Below are 23975 nucleotides of genomic sequence, written 5' to 3' on the forward strand. Positions count from 1 at the left end.
CCAATTGACAAATCCTAGAGAGGACGTCCTAGCTGGAGTAGCTAAGGACTATACTATTATAGAGACGGGTTTCCTGAGATACAAGGATCCAATTGGTTTTCCGATGGACCAGACAGGAGATTCTTGATAAATCTCATACCATACCATACCATACCATACCATACTCATTACATCCAGGCACCAGGAAGATGTTTCAAGTCCGAACGTCTTTGTATTGGTGGCATGGGATGAAGAAAGATATGATTGACTATGTGGCGAAGTGTCAACCCGTCAGCAAGTGAAGGCTGAACATCAGCGGCCAGCGGGGTTGTTACAACCTTTAGGTATTCCTAAGTGGAAGTGGGAGGATGTCACTATGGATTTTGTAGGAGGCTTGCCCAAAACAGTGGGCAACATGACTCGATATGGGTGATTATAGACAGGTATACCAAGTCAACTCATTTTTTGCCTGTGAGAACAAACTTGACCATGGACCACTATGCAGAACTGTACGTGAGGGAGATTTTACGTCTCCTTGGGATTCTGAAATCCATAGTGTCAAACCGGGATCCCATCTTTACCTCCAAGTTTTTGGGGAAGCCTGCAGAAGGCTATGGGGACTCAGCTGAAGTTCAGTAAAACTTACCATCCTCAGATAGATGGACAGTCTAAGAGGACGATTTAGATATTAGAAGACATGCTTAGGGCATGTGTATTAGATTTTTAGGGGTCCTAGAGTAAGTGTCTTCAGTTGATTGAGTTTTCATACCATAACAACTAACAATCAACGATTGGAGTAGCTCCATATGAGATGTTGTATGGTAGGAAATGTAGGTCACCCATTCTTTGGGATGAAATGGGAGAGAGGAAGTACTTGGGTCTTGAGATGGTTCAGAGAACTAGTGAGGCCATTGAGAAGATCAGAGCTTGAATGCTCACCTCACAGAGTAGACACTACAAGAAAATGGGGTCTTTACCTACCAATTGTAAGTGTAGGTAAAACTAGCCTAATGGTGGGTAATATGGTTTACCTACCAATATTGAATTGGTAGAGATTGGTAGGTAAAGGTTAGTGGGGAAAGAGTCTTTACCTACACTTATTAACACTGGTAGGTAAAAGAATCAGTGGACCCCACTAAGTTATAAATCAATTGATGAGTCATCAGATAATGTGTTTGATGACATGGCATCCTATGTGTATGCTGACATGGTTTTTGTAGTTTTACGTGTCTGATGACATGGCATCATATGTGGCATCCTGCGTGGCATCCTATGTGGCATCCTGCGTGGTGTCATTTTATTAGTCCACATAGCATTATTTTATTGATCTGTTACACAATTTATATTTTGTTCAAATTTAATGGTTATGTGTAGGTAAAAGATAATAACAGTTATTTAATAACACACACATATATATATATAACCACAAATTGAGCCATGATAATCCTCCTGTAAATATTGGATAAAAACAGAAGCATACAACATGGTACAAATTTTATTATGTTCTCAAGAAGAACATTTCACAAGTGTTGAGGATATACCCTTTGGAACAAACTTCCCAAAAGTTTTATTAAGTCTCTTGACTTTAAGCTTAACTAAGCCATATATCAGCTTTATATATATATATATTTACATATAAGCATAATGTTTTTGGTATATATTGTTATTAATTACATCCCAAGAGATTTATATCTTCGAGAATGGTACTGCTGAATCGATCATCATCACTAATCCCCACAATTGACAAATGTGTAGCCCACTTGGAGAGAACCCTGTTGATATCCAATTCCATCGGTGTCTAATGGCTTAAGTGTAGTGTTAAAGTCCAAATCTAAGCCCCCATTGCTGCACTGATCCACAATCCTTGCTGTTATGGTTGCCCCAGTTCTTGTATTCCTAAGCTGCAAATATATATATTCAAGTATATACCAAATCAATCAAATGAAAGTTACCAAAAAGCAAAGAAGAAAAAAGGTATAGAGCGTATGATCATACCCTCAAACACTTTCCACAAGAGTCACGGCCCCTAGGTCCGGATGGTCCACAGAAGGCAGTCCAGCCATATTTGCTGCGCCATGAGTAAGGTTTATCGGCATCCCAAGTGGAGCAATAAGCACTAACAGCCCTTAAGTCTCAATTGTTCTGTTGTGGATTGTAGTAATGGTATGTGGGTCTCACAACAGTTTCACTGCCGGTCGGTGGATTTGTTGGTGTTGAGCTACCCTTACAATTGCTCTAGCAGCCAGATTGTGGCGAGCAGTAATCGTTTGTGGTGCCACACCACCCGTATTGGCTGCAGCACAACCCGTTCGGGCATTTAGCGTCGCCCGCTTGGCGTCCGCATTGCTCAGCCGTTGCTCCACCAGTGGAGTTAAATCAGTCCACCCTGCCTTTTCATTTTCTTCTGCAGCATATATCTTCAAGAATTCTCCCTTGAGCCCAACCTAGAACCATGTTAAACAATACGAAATACACTTTAAAATCCCAACCTTAAATATATCAAATAATGATAACTTATTAAAGGGTGTTAAGAATTTTTGCCTAAAAAATTCAAATACAATTTTTTTTCATCTTTTTTTAAACAAAACATCGACTTTTATTGAGAGATGTCTACTAGATACCATTATCTACCTGGATAAAAAGTGAATTTAGGTGCAACACCATTTAACTGACTAGCAAATCATGCAAAAGGGAGAAAACAAAAATATATTAAAGGGAGCCAACAACTTTTGAAATAGTATGTTTTTTATGTACCATTAGTTACAGGGGTTTGAACGATCACTTTCTGAATGATGTAGATAAAATGCAAGAAAATAAGGATAAATCATAAATCCAAAGTACAGCAATAATGGTATTTGAATTAACTCAAGTTATGTTTAAAAAGTTTCCAATCAGTTCCAAACTATTCATAAAGATAGATAATAATAATAATTAATGATAAATCTTGTTCTCTCAAGCCAAAATTAAAACACATACCCACTTGCTCGTCAGTGAACTAGCAGATATATAGAAAAAGGTAGCTTTCGCTTCTCCGGCTATGGCTTTTCCAATCTTTGTTTTGCTTGTTCCCTAGAACACAAACAAGTGTACAAATCATTGGGCAAAGCCAAACACAAACATTTGCAAGCACATCTGCCGCTCCTACTTAAAAGGACACTTACTGGTGGGCCAAAGAGAAGAAGGCCTTTTCCAGGAGAACGACAACCTTTAAATATATCAGGACGTAACAGAGGCCATATCACCATCTCCGTCACGCATTTTTTGGCATGCTCTAGACCAGCTGCAAACATTGTCGATTAACAGCGTTAATGAGGCAGCTTCACTGCTACTGCACCACATAGGAAAACGTGTGATTTAAAAGAAAATTTGGAACATGGTATATTACCAATGTCCTCCCACCGAACATTGGGATCCTTGTCCATGATCTCATTGCTAACATGTTCAATAAGACGAGGCTCCAAATTCCTTAATTTTTCTGGAAGCTCACCATCAGGACCACATAGCAATTCCAAACTGAATCATCATATTAAGCATATCAGTATATACCATCACTAATATATCATTAGGACAATAAAATAGGTGGTGTAGAACATAAAATTATAACAAAGTAAATGCATGTACCAGAACAAAACAAAAGCCGACCTTTCTACACAATAAAAGTGAACACAAATTTATTCAGGACCAAGGACATTGTATGTTCAAAATTCAAATACAAGGTTCCATAACCTATAAATTGGTAAGAAATAGTTTGGTAAAATTTGATCTTAAAACCACTGCATAAAGCAGTAAAGGGACGTGAAAAGTTATAGTAGTAAATTTTGAGTAGACAGACTAATGTGGTTGAAAGTATTAAATCTGCTGGAGAGAGAAATTATAAAGAGATAAATTTTCAACAGTACTTTAAGTATCAAACTGTTGGCTTTCTAGAGCTTTGATCCCACTCAATGTGTGTCATGTGTGTTTAAGTTTATAATAATTCACAAACCACTTACCATCTCTTTGTAGAATAATCTATTGTATCGTCGCTCTTTCCACCAATTCGTGAAGTTATATTCCCAGAGTTGCCACCATTGGATTTAATAGGGGGAACAAAATTACCACAAGATTGAAAAGCTTTGAAATGTTTGATGACAAAGGTCCTAAGAATTGGTTATTATTGAGTTTTTAAATCCTAAACTTGCAATCCAACAAATTCATCTCAATTTTTCAACATAATAGTCATAATTGTTTTACATAAACACAGTAAATTCATAAGCCAAATGAACATTTAGAAACAAAAGAAGCAAGAAACCCACCAATAAAAAAAACTCAAAATTAACATACAATTTCTGAATTTCAAGAACAATAAAACCCACATTTGCATTTTGAATCAAAATCTCAACAAAAGCCCTAAAAAAATGGTAGTGACAATGTACCTGGCACTAGGGGCTCTACTGGACACCTCAGGCTCGAACTCAACAATGTCCCTGCCGAGCCCAGCCACCGTCCCTGCCGAGCCTCCATGTCGTCCAGCCCCAACGAGCCCCCAAGCCTCCGCGTCGCCCAGCCCCTCGCAACCCCCGAGTCTATGTCGGTCCAGCCCCTCACAACCCCCAAGCCTCCGCGTCATCCAACCTCTTGCAGCCCCGAGCCTTGTTGATCGGTGAGAGAGAGTGTGACTGAGGGAGTTCGTTGAGGCTGAGGCTAAGAGAAAAGAGAGATAGGCTGAGGCTGAGAGAGAAGATAAAAGGGGCGGCAGAAAGAGAGTGGGAGAAGGTTAAATTTTTAGGGTTTTTAATTTTAGAGAGACAAGTGTCATGGTTTAGGTTTATAAGTATATATTTATATTTAATAATAAATTTATTTATGTTTTTATTATATTATATGTATTGATAAAATGATGTGTAAATTATAAAACAAGTATGGTTAGACACTAGGATAATGTTGTAGACACATCAGCATTAATTTTAATAAAATTTTAAAAATTAAAATAAAATTAGAGGGAAAAATGAGCTCCAAAAGCTTAATTTTTTCCCTCCAATATATACGTAGGTAAAAATCTTTACCTACCAACTTTATTGTTAGCGAAAAATATATTTGAAATAGTTTATATATTTTCTAATATTTACCTACGCATAGTTCGTACCATTAAATATTGGTAGGTAAAAGTCACATTTACCTACAAATAAATATAAGTAGGTAAGGAATTGGTAGGCAAATGTCGTACACATCATATTATTTACTCCACATAAGCTTCCAAATAAGCATTTATAATAATAAAATAATATAATGAAAATAAAAAATGGGGGGAAAATTGAGCGGGAATGGTTAAAAAATTTCCCTCCATAATATACGTAGGTAAAGATCATTACCTACTGATATTATTGGTAGGTAAGGCTATGTTCCGAAATATAATATAATGGACTAGCATTTACCTACTAATATTATCTACCAATAAATATTGGTAGGCAAAACATTACTTTCCCTACCAATATATATTAGTAGGTAAAATATTGGTAGGTAAAGATCAGATTTCTTGTAGTGAGACGGAAAAGCTATGCTGACCCTAAGCGCAGGAACGTGGAGTTTCAGGTAGGGGACCACGTTTTCCTTCGAGTTTCACCACTATGGGGAGTAAAAAGGTATGGGAGGAAGGGCAAGATGAGCCTTAGGTTTGTGTGACCTTTTGAGATCCTGGATAGGATCGGGCAGGTAGCCTATATATTGGCTTTGCCCCCATCATTATCAGGAGTCCATGATGTGCTTCACGTCACAATGCTTCGAAAGTATGTGTCAGACACGACCCATGTGCTGGGTTATGAGGATCTGGAGCTACAAACGGATTTGTCTTATGAGGAGCGAGCGGTTCAGTTCCTTGATAGAAAATACAAGGTTTTGAGGAACAAGACAATACATCTAGTTAAGGTTCTATGGAGAAAAAACATGGTCGAGGAAGCGACTTGGGAGCTAGAGTTAGATATGTGGGATCAACATCTTGAGCTATTCAGGTAAATTTTGAGGATGAAATTTCATTAGGAGGGGATAGTTGTAACATCCCAAATTTGCAAATAAGAGTGCCTTGATTAGTGTGTTGGGAGGGCATAATTGGATTTATATGTGAATTATATGAATTTAATTGAATATATATGTGTGATTATGTGGAATCTATGAGTTATATTATGATATGACTGCTTGTGCATGCTTATGTGTATTAAATTTGCTTGTGGGCCCATTTTCGTTAAAAATGACATTTTCATAATTTTGACCCGTTGAGGGTATAATTGGAATTTTGTATGCTATATGATTGATACCACATTATTATGTTGGTATATTTGTGATATTCGACTAGAGTCGGCCCTTTAGAGCGATTTGGCGGAAAAGTCACAACAAGGATTTATACTCGGCTCGGGGTGAGCCAAGGGGTATTTTGGTAATTTTGCGTATGTTGGGGAATTATTGGAACAATATTGGCTGAGGTGTTAACTGGGTTAGGAAGCTCACGTTTGAGGCATTTACACTTTGGTTTTGGGGTTGTCTTCTCAAGCATTTTCTAAAAGAGCAGCATTTAAGCTAGGCTAAGTTGAATTTTGAGGATTTCCAAGGGAAGTTGGGAATTTTAAGGGAGTTATCAGCTGTGGGACAACTTCAATCAATCAAAGATTTCAAAATTTGTAAGGTAAGTCTCTTCTTATTCAAGTTTTAAGTTCAAAGCTTTGATGTTCTTGGTTGAGTTGAGATTAAGGCCAAGCTGTATTGATTTGAGGTTTCTAGGAAGTCTTAATGTTGATTTTGTTGGAGGAGACGTGTTGGGATGTTGTATCAAGCTTGGAATTCAGTTTCAAATTCATAATTTAGACTTTGATATTCGGATTTGGGTAAGGTCCTAAAATCAAGCTCCAAAATGTTGAATCTTTGAATCTTGGTGTGTTAGTGTGTTTTTGGAGTACTTTGTTGTTGGTTATTGTTTATTTAAGCTATTAAAGTTGTTTTGTGGTTGTAAATATGCTGGAATATTGGTTTGGGGTTGAGTTTTGGGCCTGAAATATAGGGAGAAGTCGTAACTTTTGGATTAGGGAAGAACACTTGAGTTTCTGGGCAATTTTTGGGCTTCTGGCGACCTAGTGCGACCACGCTAGTGTCCCAGAAAAGGTGGAATTTTGTTTTGGGATTAGGGCTTCAAGACTAGGGGCGCGACCCCGCTAGTGCCCCAGAAACCCCAAAAATTTTGTGGATGCAACCGCGCCAGGTGCCCCGAAAAAAAAAGGTTTTATTGATTTTTAGGATTAGGGCTTGGGGAGCTCGGGAATCCATTTGGGGGCCCACTTGTGGTCTCGGGGGACGTTTCTAACATCTCAACAACTAGGAATAGGAACTCTATAAGCTGGGATTTGGAGCGAGCCTCCAGATTTGGATTCAATCCCAAATAGGAATATGTTTATGTTGTGACTAGATTTCTACAAGGCTCGGGTTCAGGATCGCACTTGAAGTCGTATCATCATTCGCACGGAACTTGAGGTAAGAAAACTGCACCCATGTTGAAATTAGGGCTTAAGCCCTTGTGATTGAACATGGCTATAACTCTGTTTTGAAATGTTTGTTTGAGTATGAATAACTGTGCTTTACATAGTTTTGTTATGTATGTAATGCATGTCTGTTTATACCTGGAAGTGCGGTATGCACTAGTACAACCCTATGGTCGCTTGAAAATAGACTGGAGTGTGAGTTACGCTTGATCGACTCTATATATGTCTGAACGAAGCAAGTGTGGTGCGCACTTGGGTGGCCCTATGGTTGTATAAATAGATTGAATATTGTTGGGTGTTGTTTATAATTATTAAGCAGGCAATTTATAACTGTAATCTGTTGATTGCTTGTTTGCATAATTGTGTTTTCTTGCTGGGTCTTGGCTCACGGGTGCTACGTAGTGCAAGTAAGTGCAAGGGGAAACTGGAGTAGCAATGAGTTTGAGATCTTCGGGGGTGGCATGTACATAGGCAGCCTGCTTGACCGCCATGGTCGAGAATTCTTTTGGAGATCTAGGGTTTAGTGGTTTTTCCGCTTAGGACGACTATTATGTACCTTGCTTATTTTCACTTGTATCAGTTATAAAATCTTTTTTTTTATCCCATGTACATACCAAATATTTTAATGAAAAGTAGCATTTGTTTGACCAAAATCTTTTATACCAAATTTTTAATTAACCCTAATTACACGTTTTAAAACAAACGACTTGCTTAATGAGTTGAGCACAATTTTAATCACATAGTGTAATAGTCCTGATTTAGTAGGGCGTTACATATCTATTCTTAGAGAATCAAGAACCATAAACCAAAATCAAAATAAGAACACATGCCTAGAGATCCTTGAAGCCCTTTTGTAACGACCCAAAATTACTAATAAGGCTTAAGGGCCTTGATTAGTGTGCCGGGAGGGCATAATTGGAGGTTATGTGAATTGGTGAGAAAGCATGTTTATGAGTATTGAATAAGCATGCGCGCCCTGTTCGGCTGGTAAGGGCATAATTGTAATTTTGGCCGTTAGGGCATAAACGTGATTATTTGTGATAAACTATTGAGACCACATTATTATGTGGATATATGTGTTTGCAGCTTTCGACACGAGGCGATCCTAAGGAGCAAGTAGCGAGAAAGTCACAATTGGACCCGATACTCAACTCGGGGTGAGTCAAGGGGTGTTTGGGGTATTAGACAGTTATTTGAGTTATCAAGTTATGGAAATAAATAATTGGAGATATATTTGAGGTTAGGAAGCCTAGGTGGGAATACCGAGGAATTTTACCATTTTTCCCTCGGGGACATTTTTGGCACCCCAAGCTTTGAGATTAACTTAAGTGAAGTAAATAAGGTAAAATAAAACAAAGGAAGGCAGCAGCAACAACTAAAACCGACCATTCTCTCTCTTCTCTTTTCTCTCAAGGAATCTCTTAAGCTAGCCATTGAACCAAGGGATTTTTGGGCTGGGTTTATAAGAATTGGAGCTCTAGAATTGGAGATTAGCTCAGAAATTGATGGTGGATTCAAGTAGAGTTTGAGGTAAGATTTGGATTAAGGTTTTAATGTTTAAGTTATGAGTTCTAAGTGTTTTTGGGTCTTTGATGTCGAGAGTTGAATTGAAGCTTTGGGTGAGGATTTGAGCTGAGTTCTTGTTAGGTTCTATTGCTGGGAACTTGAGGATTAACTCTATAACTTCTAGGTGGATTTGCTCTTCAGAAAAAGGTAAGCTTCTAACTATGGTTAGCCCTTGAATTCTATGAATTTCTAGATGTTTTAGGAGGTTTATGAGCTTCTAAATTTCAAGGATTAAAATGTGATTTTGATGAGTCATTGGGCTAGTTTTCCTATGGGTTTTGCTACTAGAAGTATACTTGAACTGTTGTGATAATTAAAATTTGTTGTTGGGATGATTTTGAGGTGAGTTTGATTGAAATTTGGTGGATGAAAGTGGTGTTTTTCTGGGTTCGAAGGGGTCAGGCCACGACATAGTTCTTGGTGAGCCGCGGCCCTCAACAATAGATGGTGCTGGAGAAGGAGGGTGGACCGCGACATGGGGTGTGTAGGGCTGCGGTCCGTGTCTATTTTTGGGCAAGGTTGAGCCTCTATTTGGGGCCATGCCGCGGCATGGGGAGGCTTGAGTCACGACCCTTAAGGATATTTGTGTTTGTGGGTTTTTAATCATGGGAACTTAACCTAGGGTGCTCGGGATCGATCCCACTACCGTGTTTGGTGGAATTCCATGTCTCGGAGACTAGAACTCTATCCGAAAACCCTTATATAATTATTGATGGAATCCTTTATCATGGTTGTGACTAGGTGTATGCTTGGGCTCGGGGCAGGATCGTGCTCGGGGGTCATCTTTCCTAATTAAAGCACTTGAAATTAAAGGTAAGAAAGTTGCACCTGTATATGTGAATAGGATGGGACTAAGTGTTCCCTATATTTGTATGCACTGTTATATGATTGTGATAAACCATGTGAATATGTTGGGACTAAGGGCTCCCTATAATTGTATGAATGTCATGAGGTGGTATTATGCCATGGGGACATGAGATGAACGGCCTAAGGGTGCCGAAATCAATACTTGCGCACAGGGCGCGGCTCAGCCACTAGTAGCTGAGGACAGCTTATTAATCACTGAGCTCAGTTAAGCTGGCCAGAGTCAGTGGGTATAACACTGGGCTTGGCCTAAGTGAGCCAAAGACAGTGGAATAAATAGAGGGTGCGGCCTACGAGCGTTAACCCTTGTTGTTACTTGACATATGCACTTTTGTTTGTTGTTGTGTATGATATGCTGAATGTCTGGAATTAGGTCATTGATTATTGGCTGATGTCCTGGATTGAATGAATGTTAAGGCTTGCTGGGTAATTGATTAATGTCTTGTAAATCATGTGGTTATGCTGTGTGAACTACTTAGTTGTTGATATTGATTGATCTATGATATTGTGTTTTCTTGCTGGGCCTTGGCTCACGGGTGCTACGTGGTGCAGGTAAAGGCAAGGGTAAGGTGGTTCAACCATGGGTTGGAGAGCTCTTAGGGCGAGGTGTACATTGTCAGCTGCTCGGCCGCCATGGTCAAGGGTTTGTACAGGGACGGAGACCTAAAATGTGTATTTTGCCATTAGAGTGGCATGATTATCTATAAGGTTTGGAAATTATGTATTTACGTTATTTAAACCCTGATTTGGAATCCCATGTACCGAACACTTATTTTAATGAAAACTATTCATTTTTAACCAAAATCTTTTAAACCTAACATGTTTGTGTCGTTAGATTCACATTTTTATTTAAATGACTTGATTAGCAAGTCTCGCACTATTTCAAACACACAGTGTAACAGTCTTGGTTATCCAGGGTGTTACAACTTGGTATCAGAGCATCCTAGGTTTAAGGTTTCTTGGAGATAGGCTGGACATGTACACTCGCCGCTAAAGACAAGCTCGACTCAGGGTTCTGTAATTGAATATATGAGACTATATGTTTAAGTTTTGATTGAAATATGAATGTATTATGCTGTATGACTATAGGGAGCATGATAATTGATAGGGCCTGGCCCTTGACTATTGTATGATGAGATTGAGGCGTGCTGATTAGCATGGCCATTGCATGTGAATGAACATTTGGATAATGGTTTGCATACTGAGTGTATGTGGTTAATTGCTTGAATTGAATTTATGTGTCGTACTTGTTTATTGGCTGGTAGAAAGCATGATAGAGTGTGAATATATGTGATAGTAATAAATTTGGTAGCTAAGTGCGTATAATTGTGGATTTTGCTTTATGTGTGCATGAATATTGTGGTTATTTGGACCTGGTTGTGGATTGGTATGGAGTGTGAACCTCAGGGCTGAGGAGTTCAGTCAGCAGTGGCAGATGAATTCAAATTGTTTGCGTCCAAAATGGTTAAGAAGACCTGGCATTGTATTTCAAGGGGTTATAAAGATATAGTTTGAGCTGTGGAGACTAATAGCTTATAAGCTTGATTTAAAAGGATAAGGTAACGACAGTGTATGTCAGTGAGTTTTGTGAGTTGGGTGACTCGCTTCGGAAATCAGTACCGGAAGGTGTAGATGGGAATGATGACCTATGTAAGGATCAAACTTTGGGATGGTCCAGAGCATCAGGGCTGCTCCAGTGTATGAGATCTTCATCTGTGTTTAGGCAGCACTGAGGGCCATGTTACTTGAGATCTAGGGAATGAGGTATAGAGCATGAATGCCACAGGGCAAGAGATGCAAAAGACAGTACTTCCATTGGTAGAATTCAGTAAGGACAGATTCTCGGTTATCGAGGTAGAAGAACCCCAGACAGTGCTATGGCACCTAGTTTTTTATAGGAAGGGGTTTGATTGTAAAGGTAGTCGTCAAGATGGTGACGGGAACCAGTGGGGTTGTTTGGTATGCACCTGAGGCAGAGGACGCCACCTGGAAGGATGTCGGGTGAAGACACGACTTCTACACAAATGATTTGATATGTTAGGATGGATTTCCCATGATTAGGAAATGAAAGGCTGGAATGCCTTGTTACGTTCGAAGCTCAAGCTTAGTTCCTCGAAGATGATTAGTTGACGGGATAGTTCACATTTTTGGTTATGTAATGAGCTGGAAGAGTTTGGGGTTGAGAATGTCCCAAGAGAGATTCAGACACAGAGTATGTGCTTCAGGGGTACTGTGCGAGAGGCTGAAGATATTAGTATTTGTTGAAGAGGAATTGGGATACAAGTAATCGAGAGGTTCGTTGAGGGAGCAATAGAGCTCATCATATGGAAGCCTCGACGTGAGTCAGAGTGAGATAATCTGTTAAGAGACAACCATGGATTGTAGGGGATATCACTCAAATTACGTTAATTGGGCTTAATGGAAATTAAGCTGACCAGTAAGGATTCAGATGGGTAAATAAGGAAAGATTGGATACGCTTCAGGATTTGGCTATAGATGGGTTCGGTATCAGGGACATTGTGGAAGATGGTACTGATTTGATAGAAAGAATTACTGAAGCAGTTGAAGAAGTTTGACCTCGGATCAGAAAGAGTATCATATTGTGGGAATTGTTGGCAACATCTGTTAAGGATGAAGAGTTCAAATACCCGGTTACAAGACAGGACAATGTGTCCAGGAATTGATCTACGATATAGTTATTACCAGCTGGAGGTCAAGGGAAGAAACATTTCAGGAATTACTACTTGTACCGAGTAGGGCGTAATGAATGGGTAACAAAGGTTCTTAATTGACTCAGGCTTCAGTAACACAAGTAAGTTCTTCAAGTAGAAAATATAGGCATGATGTGGACAAGTCTCCTTCAGGTTTATGGGCGGTATGTTGGATTACTCTCCAGTCAGAAGTGGAAAGTGAACGACTACTATGTTGATGATGTTAGTACTAAGGAAGCAGGGTCACAGGTAAGGCTCCATGAAGTGTCAGTGTGGTCTCGCCAGAGGTATTCAGAATAGTGCAACAAGAAGAAGAGATGACAAGTATGAAGAGATTTGATCTGAAGCCACGGAGAAGCTACTGAAGAACGTCTGAAGGATAGAGAGCACAACAAGACTGGCAAACACGTCATCTACTACATAAGTATCTTCGCAGACAGCTACACCAGATATTAGAGGGACAGTAAAACTGAAGGTAGACTGGATGGATAGTGTCAGATCAGAAGTTCAGAAGACAAAGTAAGAATTGATTAGCACTTGGTGATACAGGAATATGCATGTTATGGTTGGATATAGAAGGGTAGCATAAAGGACCTAACTACTGATAAAGATACGAAATTGTGAGGGGTGCATCACAGGTTGAGGCACGCCCAGACTCAGGGCGACGTGAGGATGGATCAAGCCTCGAGGAAGGTAAAAAGGGAACATGGTTGATATACCTGAAGCAATAGGTAGGCAGTGTATGCATAGTGTAAGGTGATGAGCATTTGGTCATTTGTAAGAAAGATAACGCTGAGACCAAGATTTAGTGAAATGTAATGGATGGGTGGTTGGTGCTAGAAATCCTCAATTGTACGAGGAGAAGATTTGATTGGAGGCGAATCTCTTACTTGGGAGGTGTGTGTCAATTAAAAGAATGTCATGGATTATAATGGACTGGACAAGGTAACGATTGAGTTGATATAGCCTTAGTGTGTGATGATGAACAGGTACATATTCCTTTGGACAATGGAATCCAAAGTGACGGTTTTGGTGGAAACAGGGGAGAACCCTGTCAAAGTATTACAAGTTGGGATACCAGGATCGGATGAATGATCCAATGGGAATTAGGTGTGGAGATGGGAAATCCAAATGGATATCGTTCCACATCCTAGGGTATGTTGTACCAGGTAGTTTAAGCGGGCAACAGAATCTAGTAAGCTCGAATGTTGAAAGGTAAAGTGATATGGTGGTGGATCATAGGAATGGACCACATTAGACTATAAGTAAGGTGATTGGACAGGGAAAATTATAACTCAGCTGAATGAGCTAGTGTAATTTGGTTCGTATGAACTGGTAGTTAGGTAGGGCATTGATAATGCTAAGTTAAGACCCTATAGTTTTCTAAGTCTTGGAAAGGAACTAGTGTATGAAGAGAACAGAGTGGGAACTTGGAATTATTGAGTGATTGCAGATGGAATAGCAATCCAAAGGCTTAACAGATATCTTAAAGGATTAAGCGTTAAGTGTGTGAATACTTGAGATATAAAGGAAAGTGTGATCCTTGATGAGATAGTCACGGTGATGAATGCTGGAGTACAACATAGGTGACACGGCATAGGACATGGTAAGATGGAGAGCAAGGAGTACTATGCAAAGTAAGGAAGTGAAAGATTGTGGATACTGCGGTTCAGTATTAGTTCAGGGGGAAAGCCAAGAGGTTGTTGGAATTTCTGAGGCAATAGGGCCTGCCTATCTGAAAGGATATAAGAATTTGTAAATTGATAACTTTGGAATACAAAGCTCCAGGATGAGAGATTTGTATCTCTTCAAGCAAGTACAGATAAGGAAAAGTATGTGATTCAGGGAAAGAAATGGGAGTTCTGACTCCCGATTCAACAGGAATTCTGAGGTTGTACCAAGGGTTAGGCCGAGGGCCTATAAACTGATCTCACCCTGGTAGGGGTGATGATGTTGGGGTTTTATGCCCTAATTAAAACTCAAATTCTTTGTAATCTCATTTTATTATCAATAAAAGAATAGAAATCATTTTTTGACTTGGTCAATCACTTTGCTCACATGTTTTATTTTCATGATTATTTGTTTAATATAAACTTCTATTAAATCCCGAGCATATAGCTAATCTTATTTATAGTGACGTAATCACATTGGAATATAAATATGATTATATGTTCAAAATAAGTTAGTCCTAAGATTAGTCAGTGCACCGGATTTACACTGACTTGCCAATCTACGATATGATCTACTTACACATTACAGTGTTATGTTCCTTCAAGAGCATTAGCAAAGTAGATAAGATCGGATGTATTTGTTACATCGGACTGGACCGATATTGACAGTTGATAAGATAAGTAAACATACCGTTATCATCTATTCTAGTCATATCATATAGTTGACCATAGGTCAATTCAATCTCAATTCTGAGTGGTTAGTATTCTAACTGATTGTATTATTTGAGTTCTTTGACTTGTTCGTTACCAGCTTACCCTACGAACTAGCCCATACTTACATCTTGGGAACTCGGTAGTATAATTGAGTGGGAGTGTTAATCATAGATGTGAACATCTATAGCTTCTGATGAAGAAGTGAAACGATGGTTTCCTTTTAGTTTGGTTCAAGGTGTTAAATGATAGAGATCTCATTTCAGTAATTAAATTAGTTTACTGAAATATCATTTACAAGGAACTAAGTGTTTTAAGGATAAAATACAATGAGGGGTAAAACGGTATTTTAGTCCTATCTCATTGTAGACCGTCTATAGAGGATTGAGTGACAATTATGGTTGTAACAATGGATAATTAATAGCGTATCTATATTTGTTATAGAGCGTTCTATGAATTCAAGAGTGCAATTCCAAGTCTATAGTGGAGTCACGAGGAATTAATAAGTTAGTAAATTTATTTGTTAGATTTATGTTAACTTATTGGAGCTTGATTTCATATGCCCATGGTCCCCATTGTACCTTGGATAGAATCATCTAGATAGTCTCAATTAATTGATTTAATTATCAATTAGAATTATCAAAGTTGATCAGGTCAATTTTGGATAGTTTCACAGAGTTGTGTAATTTTGAGAAGAAAAGAGAAATTATGGCCGATTTATTAATTAAGATAAATTGGTATCTAAATTAATAAATAAGTTTAAATCAAGGTTCAAATTATAAATAATTAATTTGATAAAGGATTTAAATAAATATTTAATGAATTAAATCAATAGAAAATAATACAGGCCTTGATTTTAAGTCCAATGGGCTTATAATCAAATGGGAAATTTCACGGGCCTATAGCCAATGATAATTTCGACTTAGGGCTTCAAAATGGCTGTTATTTTATTGATTTTTTAATTAAATTAAATGGCCTAATTGAGTCTATAAAAGGAGTGCTTAGAGAGAAGTCAAAATAGAAGTTTGATAAGTCACAAGTCAGATTTTCTGATAGTTTTAGATTCTCTCTAAACACAAGTCCTTTTCTAAGCCTCTTTGTTATTTTCTCTTCTTCTCTCTATATCTATCTCATGTGTTGAAAATTGCCCACACTAGTCTAGGTGGTTCTAAGGATACATTGGAAGATTGTGAAGAAAATAGAAGATCGGTTCAGTTTCTTGATAATACTCTGCGACAGAGAGGATACAAGAGTTAGAGAAACTGAAGGAAGGACTCTTTAATTCCGCTGCGTATACTGTAAGTATTCTATTCTTTGTTTCTCTTTGAATTCAATTTTAGAAACATGCTTTAGGCTATCTCGTATTAATTTGTTTAATATTAGATATACAGGAAAATAAATAAAGATCATGTATAAGCTAATCCAACAGATGACTCATAAGTAATTCTGATATCGAAAATAAGTCAATGAAGCGATCGCTGTGAACTAAGCAGACTCTGGAGTTTCTACAGATTTGATGTGCAAGCAAAGGTTAAAGAAAGTATGGTTATCGGACAAGATCTTGTGGAACAAGATTGTTGCTCACGTTTGAGTGTTATCAAAGATTAAGAGTAAAGGTGTTGGATCTTGGGAATTATAGACAGAGATATGAGGTTTACTATCTGATGTGCTTGAGTAAATTTCGAGGACGAAATTATGATAAGGAGGGGTTAGTGGTAACGACCCAAAATTACTAATAAGGCTTAAGGGCCTTGATTAGTGTGCCGGAAGGGCATAATTGGAGGTTATGTGAATTAATGGTGAAAAAGCATGTGTTATGAGTATTGAATAAGCATGTGGGCCCTGTTCGGCTGGTAAGGGCATAATTGTAATTTTGGGCGTTAGGCCATAAACGTGATTATTTGTGATAAAATGTTGAGACCACATTATTATGTGGATATATGTGTTTGCAGCTTTCGACACGAGGCGATCCTAGGGAGCAAGTAGCGAGAAAGTCACAATGGGACCCGATACTCGACTCGTGGTGAGTCAAGGGGTATTTGGGGTATTAGACAGTTATTTGGGTTATCGGGTTATGGAAATAAATAATTGGAGATATATTTGAGGTTAGGAAGCCTAGGTGGGAATACCGTGGAATTTTACCATTTTTCCCTCGGGGACGTTTTTGGCACCCCAAGCTTTGAGATTAACTTAAGTGAAGTAAATAAGGTAAAACAAAACAAAGGAAGGCAGCAGAAATAGCTGGAACCGACCATTCTCTCTCTTCTCTTTTCTCTCAAGGAATCTCTTAAGCTAGCCATTGAACCAAGGTATTTTTGGGCTGGGTTTATAAGAATTGGAGCTCTAAGAATTGGAGATTAGCTCAGAAATTGATGGTGGATTCAAGTAGAGTTTGAGGTAAGATTTGGATTAATGTTTTAATGTTTAAGTTATGAGTTCTAAGTGTTTTTGGGTCTTTGATGTTGAGAGTTGAATTGAAGCTTTGGGTGAGGATTTGAGCTGAGTTCTTGTTAGGTTCTATTGCTGGGAACTTGAGGATTAGCTCTACAACTTCTAGGTGGATTTACTCTTCAGAAAAAGGTAAGCTTCTAACTATGGTTAGCCCTTGAATTCTATGAATTTCTGGATGTTTTAGGAGGTTTATGAGCTTCTAAATTTCAAGGATTATAATGTGATTTTGATGAGTCCTTGGGCTAGTTTTCCTATGGGTTTTGCTACTGGAAGTATACTTGAACTGTTGTGATAATTAAAATTTGTTGTTGGGATGATTTTGGGGTGAGTTTGATTGAGATTTGGTGGATGAAAGTGGTGTTTTTCTGAGTTCAAAGGGGTCGGGCCGCAGCATAGTTCTTGGTGAACTGCGGCCCTCTAGAACAGATGGTGCTGGAGAAGGAGGGCGGGCTGCGGCATGGGGTGTGTAGGGTCACGGCCCGTGTCTATTTCTGGGCGAGTTTGAGCCTCTGTTTGGGGCCATGCCGTGGCATGGGGAGGCTTGAGCCACGACCCTTAAGGATATTTGTGTTTGTGGGTTTTTAATCATGGGAACTTAACCTAGGGTGCTCGACATCGATCCCACTACCGTGTTTGGTGGAATTCCATGTCCCGGAGACTAGAACTCTATCCGGAAACCCTTATACAATTATTGATGGAATCCTTTATCATGGTTGTGACTAGGTGTACGCTTGGACTCGGGGCAGGATCGTGCTCGGGGGTCGTCTTTCCTAATTAAAACACTTAAAATTAAAGGTAAGAAAGCTGCACCTGTATATGTGGATAGGATGGGACTAAGTGTTCCCTATATTTGTATGCACTGTTATATGATTGTGATAAACCATGTGAATATGTTGGGACTAAGAGCTCCCTATAATTGTATGAATGTCATGAGGTGGTATTATGCCATGGGGAAATGAGATGAACGGCCTAAGGGTGTCGAAATCAATACTTGGGCATAGGGTGCGGCTCAGCCACTGGTAGCTGAGGAGAGCTTATTAATCACTGAGCTCGGTTAAGCTGGTCGGAGTCAGTGGGTATAACACTAGGCTTGGCCTAAGTGAGCCAAGGACAGTGGAATAAATAGAGGGTGTGGCCTACGGGCGTTAACGCTAGTTGTTACTTGACATGTGCACTTTTGTTTGTTGTTGTGTATGATATGCTGAATGTCTGGAATTAGGTCATTGATTATTGGCTGATGTCCTGGATTGAATGAATGCTAAGGCTTGCTGGGTAATTGATTAATGTCTTGTAAATTATGTGGTTATGCTCTATGAACTACTTAGTTGTTGATATTGATTGATCTATGATATTGTGTTTCCTTGCTGAGCCTTGGGTCACGGGTGCTACGTGGTGCAGGTAAAGGCAAGGGTAAGGCGGTTCAACCATAGGTTGGAGAGCTCTGGGGGCGAGGTGTACATTGTCAGCTGCTCGGCCGCCATGGTTGAGGGTTTGTACAGGGACAGAGACCTAAAATGTGTATTTTGCTATTAGAGTGGCTTGATTATCTATAAGGTTTGGAAATTCTGTATTTACGTTATTTAAACCCTGATTTGGGATACCATGTACCAAACACTTATTTTAATAAAAATTATTCAATTTTAACCAAAATATTTTAAACCTAACTTGTTTGTGTCATTAGATTCACATTTTTATTTAAATGACTTGATTAGCAAGTCTCGCACTATTTCAAATACACAGTGTAATGGTCTTGGTTATCCAGGGCGTTACAACTTTTCTCTTCTCCTTCTTTCTGTCTTTCTTTCTATTTTTTCGTGCTCCCCTTTCTCTCTTTCTCTCCAAGTTTCGCCAGCCACCCAACAAGAATTCCCAAGGCTCACATGTCTTCTATTTATAATACTCTAGTGACCTAACCCTATGGAAAAACCCAAGTATGAAAAGCTCAAATCCTATCCCACAAATTAAGCTAAATCCCACCATTTTCTCTCTTTTCATCTCACCTAAACCTTATCTACATGTAAACATAACTGTAACGCCCTACTACCTTAGAGTCATTACTAAGTGAGGTTAAAATGTGCAATCAACTCGCTAAACGAGGTTTTTAAAACAAAAGTGTGATTAAGTGAAAGTCTAGGCTGTAATCTTTAAAAAGTACTCTATTTCATTAAAAGTTTAAGAGTTTAACATTCGGGATCCCATAACTCAGTTTATAAAATATTTACAACTCAAAGCAAGTTTATAAGTGATTAACCATCAAAACTAGGGTTTATACAACCATTCCACAAAAATATCCCCAACCAAAGCAGTCGGGCAGGCCGAACATGTACGCGTCGCCCCCACGCTCTCCGTACTCATGGCTGGTTGACTTTTTCTTTGCCCTTACCTGCGACACAGAGCACCCGTGAGCCAAAGCTCAGCAAGAAAACTCAAACAGTACATAACATGTGCATAATATACAGTTATCACAGAAGATAGCTCATATCTAGTCAGACAGTCCATAAAATCTAACACATATACGGCCATGCCGTCCCAAAAGCGTTACCAAAGCCTGGGATCTCGGTCTACACCGTAAGGATATCCCATGTATCCATTGGGGTCTTACCCTAACCACGGGCACTCCAGGTGCTCAGTGGTATTCCCGGCCTCACTGCCGTTCTCGGCCCTTCGCCGTTCCCGGCCCTTCGCCGTTCCCGGCCCTTCGCCGTTCATTCCGCTATTTCCACATTTAGCATACTCAAATAACAATCAAATACACAATCATTCATGTAATGCTACATCCTAGCAATAATACAATCTAGGGCCGCGCCCTGCAACAAAACTATGGGCCCAAGCCCTGCTCTACGGGTGCTACAGTTCTCTTACCTGTATCCCGAGCTTTCGATGCCCCAAAGCCGCAAGCATGGTCCTCTAACCCGAGCCTCTCCAAAGACCTAGTCACAACACACATAAAACATCCTTTAATACTAATTAATCCCAAAACCACTTCCTGAGACCAATCCCGTACTCTCGGGACCCCTAATTCCCTAAAACAATGCATTGGAGCCACCCCCCGAGTCCCTGGGCAAAAGCCCTAAAAACACAATTTTTGGCTGTCAAAAATGGCCTAGGGCCGCGGCACTCCCTTCAAGGGCCGCGGCGCCCAGCGGCTTTCCCCCATCCTGATGCAACCTCGCGCCGCGACGCCCAAGAACAGGGCCGCAGCGCTCCTTCGCGAACCCAGATTTCTAGGTTTTTCCTTGCGTTTTTCCCGAGCCAAAACCATTCCAAATCATCCCAAATAAGTACCTAAGCCCCAAAATCAATTCAAAACCCCAAATGAACCCTTTAACAACCTATAAACATCATAACCAAACTCAATTACACAATCACACCCAAAAATCCACTCTTGAGCTCAAATTTCAGAAACCTAAACCATGGCTTCTAGGACTTAAACCATAGCTTGAGAAATATGAACCAAGCTCCTAAATTCTTAAACCACATCAGAAACTAAAACATAAACATGTTAGAACTCTTACCTCAATCAAGAATCTGGTTTGAACCCTTCTCAATTCCAGCCTCCAACCTCTTTCCTCTTAGTTATCCTAGTTAAATTTCCAAATGAAACCAGCCATATCCCCTTTAGATTTCCACACCCAATCTCTGTAAATTCAGACTTAAAATCAACAAAAGCAGAGCACAAACTCTTACCTCTGAACCACCTTGGCCTAAGCTTGATCTTGGTCACTTCAAACCTCTTGATCCTCCTCCTAAGACCCAAATTCAGCTTCTTCCTTCTGCTTTTCTTTTGTTCTATCTCTAGGTCTCAATTCTTAGCATAAACCAACTATCACCAAGTGTTATACGTGTATCCCTTTTTCCTTCTGCTGAAGGTTTTCTATCTTTTCAAATGACCTTTCTACCTTTCCTCAAATATCCCTTCCTAACTAAGCCTCAAGGGCACCTTTGTCATTTCATAGCTATACTACAATTCTACCATTTTCCCACCTGAACCTGTTACCCTCAGTGGTTACTCATAGTTACACAAGTTACCAAATTACCAGTTACCATTAACTTACAAGAACCCAATTACAAAATCCCCAGAACACCCCTAGGCTCCTCCCGAGCCGGGTATAAAATCCCGTTGTGACTTTTGAGTTATCTAGCTTGCTAGGACCGTCTCGGCACGTGCATCACATTAATATCACCACACCCACGTGGTACAAATCACATAACATAATTATCACATTTATGCCCTCAACGAGCTAAAATTACCAATTTACCCCTATCATGCAACCGGGGCCCACATGCATATTTATACTACCTAAACATGCATTCTAATCACATACTCATTTAAATTCACATATTATCATATTAATTCACTTATTTCCCTCCAAGCACGCTAATCAAGGTCTTAAACCTTATTAGCAACTTAGGGTGTTACAATAACCCAAAATATAAGCCTCGTCGTCTTATTCCAAAAGATGACAGCCCATTTTCCTTTTTCTTTTATCTTCTTAATTTAAAAGAAATAAAATAAAACAAACCCCTTGTAACACCCTGGTTAGCCAAGACAATTACACTGTGTGTTTAGAATGGTGCTTAACTCGCTAAGTGAGTCATTTGGACTTAAATGTGTAATTAAATACTAAACCAAGGTTAGGTATTAAAAAATTTGGTCAACGAAGTAATCATTTTCATTAAAGGTGTTTAGTTTAAACATGGGATCCCAAAAAGTGGTCACAAACTAATAAAAAAAGACAAATAAATACACATTAGTCATCCTAGGTGGCAAAACAGAGTTCAACCCTAGTTCCTCCCAAGCTATCTCAGTCATGGCGGTCGAGTAGGCTGCATATGTACACACCGCCCCTGAAGCTTTCCAACTCATGTCTGGTCCAACTTACCCTTGCCCTTACCTGCACCACAAAGCACTCGTGAGCCAAGGCTCAACAAGAAAACTTATACCAACAGATTCAATAAGTAGCAGAATATAAACAACAAGCTTAGTAGCAATAGTCTGCTCAATTAAACACATAATACAATTTAGCAAGTGATGAGTTAGACATGTGCAATCGACACTTCTTAATATTTAGGTGACGTTCAGGCCCGGCTCTCTTAGGCCGAGTTCTCAAATCTTATTATCGACCCCGACTCTCTTAGGCCGAGCTACGTTCCGCACGCTTGATGTCAACCCCGACACCCTTAGGCTGGGCTTTCAAACTAGATATAATCAAACATATAGATTGCATAGTACACAAGCATGCATAATCGAATAATCACATTTATAACCACAGTCATATCCATTTACAGGGGTCCAAGCCCCGATTAAAACCAGGTGTGGTTTTCTTACCTTGAGTCCCGAGCAAATAGCTTATGGCATCGCTGAGTGTGATCCCTACTTTCGAGCCCTAACGGTATAACCTAGTCACAAAAAAATAATGAACAATCATCAAGCACTTAGACTATTTAACAGCTTCATGGTAAATTTCTAGCCTCCTGGATCTCGAATTGTACTAAACTGGGTAGTAGAATCCTTCCCGAGCCTTTAGATTTGAGTTCCCGAGTTTAAAAACCCTATTTGGCCAAAATTCCCTATTTGAGCCGCGTTGCCCCTCAAAAGTGTCGCGACCCTCTTCAAGTCAGAGAGCCTCCCCAGTCCATCTCTTGGACATGTGCTACAGCGCAACCCACCCAGCGCCGCGGCGCTAAGGCAGTTCAGTGAACCCCCTTAGGCCTCTGAGTTCATGCGGACCGCGGTGCTCCAAGAACAGCGCCGCAATGCGACCCCTCGAACTCAGAATTCCCAGCACTTTTCCAGCCATTTCCTCCAAATCAAAACCTCCAAAAACAACATTTCAACCTATTTAAACCATCAAAACAATACTAGCAACTCAGATAAACAACATACAACCACCCGTAATCCCTTGGAAACCTTATTAAACCCAAAAATTAAGTCATAGGCTTGAAACTCAAGGAACAACTTAAACCACCAAAATCCTTAGCAATACAAAGCTTAAAACCTTACCTCAGCTATGTAGTTTCGACCTCAAGTTTCTCCTAATCCCGTTCCTAGCTTCAACCTTCAATTTCCCAAGCCAATCTCTCAAAGAAATCAAGGACTCCAACCAAGTAAGAGAGAGGGAGAGAGAGAACGAAGGGGAGAAGAAAGGGTGAGTTGAGAGAAATGTTTTTGTTCTATTTAGTTTTGAAAGCTTCTCCCCAGCTGACTTAGCTTATCCTGGGGCTTGGAAAAGACTAAAATGCCCCTCCCAAAACATTAGCTCCTTAACACCTTTAGGGGCAAAACGTCTTTTATCTCGATACTCGCCAATCCTCAAATAACATCATAAATTCCTAACTAATCCCACTAATCTTCCATACCCTAATATTTTCCTTCCAATTATAATTCATACCCTAATATCCCCAGTAACTCATCAAATTACTAGAATACTCCTAGGCTAACCCCGAGTCGGATATTTGACCTCGTTGTGACTTTTCCGCTAACTCGCCCACTAGGATTGCCTCGGGCCACACATCTCAAA

At 39.6% G+C, this 23975-nt stretch overlaps 1 pseudogene; it reads right to left on the reverse strand.

The window, feature by feature from the left end:
- Positions 1-1422: 1422 nt before the first annotated feature.
- On the reverse strand, positions 1423-2349 carry LOC133815086 (wound-induced protein WIN2-like; annotated as a pseudogene).
- Between the last annotated feature and the right edge of the window lie 21626 nt (positions 2350-23975).

The sequence above is a fragment of the Humulus lupulus genome, chromosome 2 (assembly GCF_963169125.1).
Source record: "Humulus lupulus chromosome 2, drHumLupu1.1, whole genome shotgun sequence".
Lineage (NCBI taxonomy): Eukaryota > Viridiplantae > Streptophyta > Magnoliopsida > Rosales > Cannabaceae > Humulus > Humulus lupulus.